At 35.8% G+C, this 7933-nt stretch overlaps 1 pseudogene; it reads left to right on the forward strand.

Annotated features, from left to right (window-relative positions):
- Positions 1 to 6046: 6046 nt before the first annotated feature.
- On the forward strand, positions 6047 to 6942 carry LOC100016057 (ataxin-3-like; annotated as a pseudogene).
- The last annotated feature ends 991 nt before the right edge of the window (positions 6943 to 7933 follow it).

Below are 7933 nucleotides of genomic sequence, written 5' to 3' on the forward strand. Positions count from 1 at the left end.
TTAAATAAATTAATTAAAAGAGCCTTTCCTAAAAATAATAAACAGTATATATCTAAAACCATGAGCAAACACCATCTTCAATGGTGATAAACTAGAACCCTTCACAATAAGATCAGGAGTGAAACAAGGATGTCCATTATCACCCCTATTATTTAACATTGTACTAGAAACACTAACAGTAGCAATTAGAGAAGAAAAAGAAATTGAAGGTATTAAAAATGGCAATGAGGAGACCAAGCTAACACTCTTTGCAGATGATATGATGGTTTACTTAAAGAATCCTAGAGAATCAACCAAAAAGCTAGTTGAATAATCAACAACTTTAGCAAAGTTGTAGGATACAAAATAAATTCGCATAAGTCATCAGCATTTCCATATATCTCCAATCCATCTCAGCAGCAAGAATTTCCATTTAAAATAACCCTAGTCAATATAAAATACTTTGGAATCTATCTGCTGAGACAAACACAGGAACTATATGAACACAACTACAAAACACTCTCCACACAATTAAAACTAGATCTAAACAATTGGAAAAACATTGATTGGTCATGGGTAGGACAAGCTAATATAATAAAAATGACAATCCTAGTGAAAATAATTTACTTATTTAGTGCTATACTCATTTAACTACCAAAAAACTTCTTTATGGAATTAGAAAAAAAACCATAACAAAGTTCATTTGGAAGAACAAAAGATCAAGGATATCCAGGAAAATCACGAAAAAAAATGCAAAGGAAGGTGGCCTTGCAGTCCCAGATCTCAAAATATACTATAAAGCAGTGGTTATCAAAACAATTTGGCATTAGCTAAAAGACAGAAAGGAGGATCAGTGGAATAGACTTGGGGTAAATGACCTCAGCAAGACAGTCTATGAAAAACCGAAAGATCCCAGTTTTTGGAACCAAAACCCACTTTTTGATAAAAACTGCTGGGAAAATTGGAAGACAGTATAGGAGAGATTAGGTTTGGATCAACATCTCACACCCTATACCAAGATAAACTCAGAATGGGTGAATGACCTGAATATAAAGAAGGAAACTATAAGCAAATTGGGTGAACACAGAATATTATACTTGTCAGATCTTTGGGAAAGGAAAGACTTTAAAACCAAGTAGAGCTAGAAAAAAAATCACAAAATGTAAAATCAATAATTTTGATGACATCAAATTAAAAAGGTTTTGTACAAACAAAACTAATGCGTCCAAAAATTAGAAGGAAAGCAACAAATTGGAAAACAATCTTCATTACAAAAATCTCTGACAAAGGTCTAATTACTCAAATTTATAAAGAGCTAAACCAGTTGTACAAAAAATTAAACCATTCTCCAATTGAAAAATGGGCAAGGGACATGAAAAGGCAATTTTCAGTTAAGGAAATCAAAACCATTAATAAGCACATGAAAAAGTGCTCTAAATCTCTTATAATCAGAGAAATGCAAATCAAAATAACTGAGGTATCACCTCACACCTAGCAGATTGGCTAACATGACAGCAAAGGAATGTAATGAATCCTGGAGGGGATGTGGCAAAGTTGGGACATTAATACATTGCTGGTGGAGTTGTGAATTGATCCAACCATTCTGGAGGGCAATTTGGAACTATGTCCAAAGGGCAATAAAAGGCTGTCTGCCCTTTGATCCAGTCATAGCATTGCTGGGTTTGTACCCCAAAGAGATAATAAGGAAAAAGACATGTACAAGAATATTTATAGCTGTGCTCTTTGTGGTGGCAAAAAACTTGAAAATGAGGACATGCCCTTTAATTGGGGAATGGCTGAATAAATTGTGTTATATGTTGGTTATGGAATACTATTGTGCTAAAAGGAATAATAAAGTGGATGAATTCCATGGGCACTGGAACAACCTCCAGGAAGTGATGCAGAGTGAAAGGAACAGAACCAAGAAAACATTATACACAGAGAACGATACACTGTGGTACAATCAAATGTAATTGACTTCTCCATTAGTGGCAATCCAATGACTCTGTACAACTTGGAGGAACCTACGAGAAACACCACTATCCACATTCAGAGGAAACACAATGTGATTAAAAACACCAAAGAAAAACAAATGCTTGAATACATGAGTCGAAGGGATATGGTTGGGGATATAAACTCTAAATGAACATCCTAGTGTAAACAATAACATGGAAATAGGTTCTGATCAAGGACACAAGTAATACCCAATGAAATTGTGCATTGACTGTGGGAAGAGTGGGTGGTGGGGAGGGAAGGAAATAAAGTGATTATTCTAACTAAGGAATAATGTTCTAAATTGACTAAATAAACTTATTCAAATGGGGAAAAAAAACAAAATCTCTCATCTCAGTTACTATTTGAGATGTTATTTCCTTTATTGCTGCGTCAATTTCTTTAATCTGTCTGCCTTTCACTTACTTTATTGCATATACTATCATTCATGGATTCACTTTCATGCACAAAATTTAAACCATTTCCCAACTTTTTTCTATTATTTTCAACTGCAGCCTCATTCTCACTATTTCTTCTATCTCCAAGTGCCACACTATATATCTTATAGGCCTGGCTTCATAATTCTTTCCTAACCATATCTGAGTACTTAGGTTTGGCTCCAGTTTTTATAGCCTGTTACATTTCATGCAATTCATTTGCTTGCTTTGAGGACTTTAATGTGCAATGAGAACAACAATTGGATTTTTTTGTACCTAGTTTGTGAATTTTTTGTGTTCTTGCTGTTAATTTCATATCTCTTAAAAAAAAACTATTTTTCAATCAAGTAACCTTTTTTGTGCAAAAGAAACATTACCTAGTCTCTCTCTGCACTGGTCTTTGTCTATAACTAGGTCTCGTGTAACCAAGTTTTGTGTAAGTCTTACCAGTGTTCATATTCTTGATTTCTTCTATCTCCTTTAGTTTAAGATTATTCTCTGTTTTTTCTAACTTTTCTTTTAGGTCTTGGACTTGTTTGATCTGTTCTGATTGATTATCAAACAAGTAACTTGCTGTGTCATGCAATTCTATCAGACTAACCGAGTCATACTTAAGGAAATAGTGTTTGAAGAAAGTTTTTAAATTAGGTGTGCAACCCCTTAGAAATTGCCTATGGACATGTCTTGAAGATTCTTCACCATTTGTTTCTAGACCTAAGATTGATTCAGGCTTCTCTGATAAATGGTCAATGTATGTGGCAGGATGTTCCCCTTTGTCCTGCATGATCTTGTCAAACCTAGCCCATGCATTTGGTTTTGAGCAGCATTGTTTTATGGCCTGAAGCAAGTCCTCCCTGCATTTCCTAAGGTAGACATTCTAGTAGGGTTAGCAAAGTCAATATCTACCCTTTGTTCCACAACTGTTGGCCAGCTAGTCAGATTACTATCAGATCTTGACTTCTCCAGGAATTGTCTTTGTTCATGTGAACTAAACAATTCTGAGAGTAGGAACTTGACATCCTCAAAATCAGGATCAAAAATCCTGAAAGCTCGTTTCAGTTCTTTTTGAGATTTAAAAGGATTTTCTACAAATTTTGGGAACCATCTTTTTATGGATTCAAGTTCCTATGAGGAGAATTGTCTATGCAGTTGATGATAGCTTAGTGACTTCTTTTAATGGACAGATTTTTCTCAGGGTCATTAGCAGACACAGTGTCCTTATCACTTTCATTTCCATTATCAGTGACTTTAGCTGTCTTTTCTTTAGATGCACTGTCAGCCTGTCCATTGTCCTTGCCCATAACCTGATCTAGCCCTTTCTCCTTAATAAATTCCTCAAACACAGCCTTAATCATGCTTTCCAGGCTGTTATCAATAGCCAGTATCTTTTCTGCCTTAAGGGGAATCACAAATCTAAAGGGGAATCACAAATCTAAAGATCTCCTTTACTTGGGTTAGAGTCTGTAACACTGCCACTAAAATCACATAGACTTGAGCCAGGACCTTCCAGAGTATAGGGTTTGTCTGGAATGGCAACTGCAAAATAGACATTATTATGTGGCCTATATAATCAATAGATTCAATGATCATGTGGGTCATTCTGCTGTACAGTATATGGTAGACCCAGAAACAAGTGATGACAGCAATCACCACAACTCCACAAATAACTTGTTTAAACAACTTTTCTACTTCTCTACTCTGCCTTTCAAAGGATTGTGAGGTTCAGTCAATCTTCGAGGTGCCAGTTGTAATAAAAAGGTAATCTGGAGATATTTCTAGTTGTAATAAAGGATATACTCTGGAATTACTAGAGAGATACTAAGGGAAACCTCAGGGTGCCTGGTTGTAATAGGAAAAGATATACTACTAAGGGAATACTTGAGGGATACTTGAGGGTGTCTATCAATTCCCTAGATGGCAATTTGATTAATATTTTTCCTGCCATCTTCCTCCCTCAATACCTCCCTTCACCACCCTCTTCTGAAACCTTTAGCTCCACCCCTCCACCCCTCCTTCCCTGAGGGGACTATGAGGTTTAGAGGAAATATTCTTTCTCTCTTTCTCAAGAAAGGGGGTTTATAGGGAAAGTCAGGATGAGGATGGAAGATGAGATGAGAGGGTTGGGGTTTTCCCTAATCTATAATGAGGATTAGGAGGATTTTGGGAGATGTCAGTCCTGTCACAGCTGTGACAGAAAAGTCTGTCAGGGAGATGGGAGGACAACTATTTAATCTTCTTTCTTCTTCCTTCACACTCAAGTTTCAGAGACACCAATATCTTCTTCACCACACTCAGCCACCAGCCAAAAATTAAGTTCACAAATTTCTCCCTCAGCTCCAAAACCACACCAGTCCCTCAGCCTAGGACAAAAGATAGCAGGGGCCCTGTTCAGAGCTTCTTCCCCTTCAGCCTCCTTGGCTCTCCAACTGTCTTTTCTGGGAACACTCTATTTGGAATGTTCTTTTTTGATTCATAGCTGAGGTCCTTTACTTTGTTTTGCAAGCTTGTCTTGTCTTATAAATCCTCACTTACACATAAGACAAATTTCAAATTCACATGAAAAAAGTTTCCTAAGCATTTGTGTATTGCTTAGAATCTGTAAATTAACTACCTATGCAAAGTTACAATTCTAGAAATGAAAAAGGGTGCAAAAATAGGTAAAAATGTGGCTCTGACCACAATGAGTTTAAGAGAAAGGGTTTTAAGCTGAGCTCCATTAGGGTTTGTTTTTTTTTTCTTTTGAGGAGGGAAGGCATTGGATTGTTTTCTTAAACATTTTTATAACAGTATTTAAACATATTTGGTCTTAGAATCCTATGTAGTTTATTTTCTGCATTTAAACAGGATTCATAGGCTTCATCAGGCTGTCAAATGAATCCATGACACAAAAAAGGTTAGGAATCACTGTTCCTAATAAAGTAATACTGAAATTTATGATCTATAACATCAACATGAAAGAATGGCTTTTGTTATGAGACCTTGGATCATTTCAGTTAGCTGGTCATATACTTCATTACACGCTCTATCAGTCCCACTAATTCACTGCTTCTATAGTTCCAAATCTTAGAATAAAGTTCTATTATGCTTAGTTCTTCCATGTGCCATAGCAATGCTGGGGTCTTAATTCTGCGTCATGGGAGCCTCAAGCTCTGGAAGGTAAGTTGATGACTCAGAGATGTAGAGATTAGAAAACTGGAGTTATTGATTGTACATTATCTATGTAAGTAGAGAGGCTGATTACAAGAAACTTGGTCATCTGATTTACTTTAGCCACAGAAATTCAGCAATATTATATACTATGATATGGAGATATTTGTGACCTCCAAAGGAGTCACTCATCCTGCCAGTAAAATCATGTATCACTGATATAATGAATTCATTTCCAAATATCATTAAATTTTTTAGAAACAATTGTCTATAATTCTAGAGTTTTTCATATTGACCAGAAAGCAGTATCAAATGGAATCACTAAAACATTCTTGAACTTCCAGATGATTAAAATAAGAGTTTCTCCACCTTCCCCATGCTCTTTCTCCAAACCATTTCTCTTTAATGCTCTTTTAAATGTAGCTTGGGGGTGGGGGGAGGATCTAGAGGGGGTGGTTCAATGCAGGGTGGTTGGCTCCAAACAAATAAAAATGGATTCCATATTCCAGGAGAAACAAGAAGGACCACTCTGTGCTCAGCATTGCCTGAATAATCTATTGCCAGGGGAATATTTTAGCCCTGTGGAATTATCCTCTATTGCTCATCAGCTAGATGAAGAAGAGAGGATGAGGATGGCAGAGGGAGGAATCACCAGTGAAGACTATAGAACATTTTTACAGCAACCTTCAGGAAATATGGATGACAGTGGTTTCTTCTTTATTCAAGTTATAAGCAATGTCTTGAAAGTTTGGGATTTAGAGCTAATCTTCTTCAACAGCCCAGAGTATAAGAGGCTCAGGATCGATCCTATAAATCATTTATATGCAATTTTAAAGAACACTGGTTTACAGTTCAAGAATTAGGAAAACAGCAGTTTAACCTGAACTCTCTCTTGATGGGTCCATAATTAATATCAGATGTTTATCTTGCACTTTTCTTGGCTCAGTTACAACAGGAAGGTTATTCCATATTTGTTTTTAAGAGTGGCCTACCAGACTGTGAAGCTGATCAGCTTCTGCAGATGATTTGAGTACAACAAATGCATAGACTAAAACTCATTGGAGAAGAGTTATCTCATCTAAAAGATCAAAGAATGCAGAAAATAGACCTAGATCAGTCGTTAGAAGCAAGTCATCCATATAACGGAACAGGAATGTTAGATGAAGATGAAAAGAATCTACAAAGAGCTCCAGCATTAAGTCAACAGGAAATTGATATGGAAGATGAAGAAGCAGATCTGCAAAGAGCAATTCAACTTAGTATGGAAGGTAGTTCCAGAAGTAGTATTTCAGAAGATATTCCACAGACATCAGGTACAAATTCACCAGCATCTCTTTCTTCAGAAGAGCTACGAAAGAGAAGAGGAGCCTGCTTTGAAAAACAATAGCGTATTATTATTATAGTTCTAATTTTGAGAGATGCAATTTGGATACTCCTATTTAATATATTAACTGAAAAATTTTGCAAATGAAAACAAATAATGGCTATTGACAGAAACAAAATGCCTGTTTAAAAAGGCTTGTGTGTTCTAGTTTTTTTTCCCCCTTTATTTTACATTGTCTCTGATTTCAGTTTATTTTCTATAAAGTTCTCATAAAGGGATCAGTATCCTATGATTGGTGCATTCCTGGATTTCAAGGGAACCCTGAAAAAAATGAGTGTTGATACAGTATATTCAGTTTAGGGAGAATACAACTATTTTTCCAGGTGCTTTATAAATTCTTCTCTGTTATGTCAAGATATTCCAGTTTTTATATGATTGTCCCTATTTTATATGATTTATTTTATGTGATTGTCCCAAGGTGTGTGATTGATTGACACACCTTGATGTCAGTTTCCTCTGTTGGGAAGGAAAATGAGGGAAAGAAAGTATGCAAGCTAGCTTGTGTGAATTGTAAGACTTGAGGTCCAAGATAGTGTAATGGACTAATCTAGGTTATCTGGTTTATATCATTCTGCAGCTGTTTTATTGTGAATGGTGCTTTCTGTTTTACAAAAATTTGAAAAGTCTATGGAAATGTAGATAAAAGCTCCCTTAACCTATATTCCATTTTAATAGAACTATTTTCACATATATTAATCTTTGAAGACATGGAAATATTAAATTATATTTAAAATTATGCTGTATCTTGACACATACTCTTTAGTTAGAGATATGTAACAAGGAAATCACTTTAAAAGACTGATATATATTAATTTAAGGTCACCAAGGAATTCAGCTATGTAATTCCTAAATGAAAACTCAAGTCAGCAGTCAACCTTTTATGGAGTTTTATTACAAACAGGAGGAAGAAAGGAATTAGAGATAGAGAGAGAGAGAGGGAGAGAGAAAGGGGAGAGAAGGGAATAGGGCTTAAATACCCCTTCTGTTTAGGCTG

The sequence above is a fragment of the Monodelphis domestica genome, chromosome 6 (genome assembly GCF_027887165.1).
Source record: "Monodelphis domestica isolate mMonDom1 chromosome 6, mMonDom1.pri, whole genome shotgun sequence".
Lineage (NCBI taxonomy): Eukaryota > Metazoa > Chordata > Mammalia > Didelphimorphia > Didelphidae > Monodelphis > Monodelphis domestica.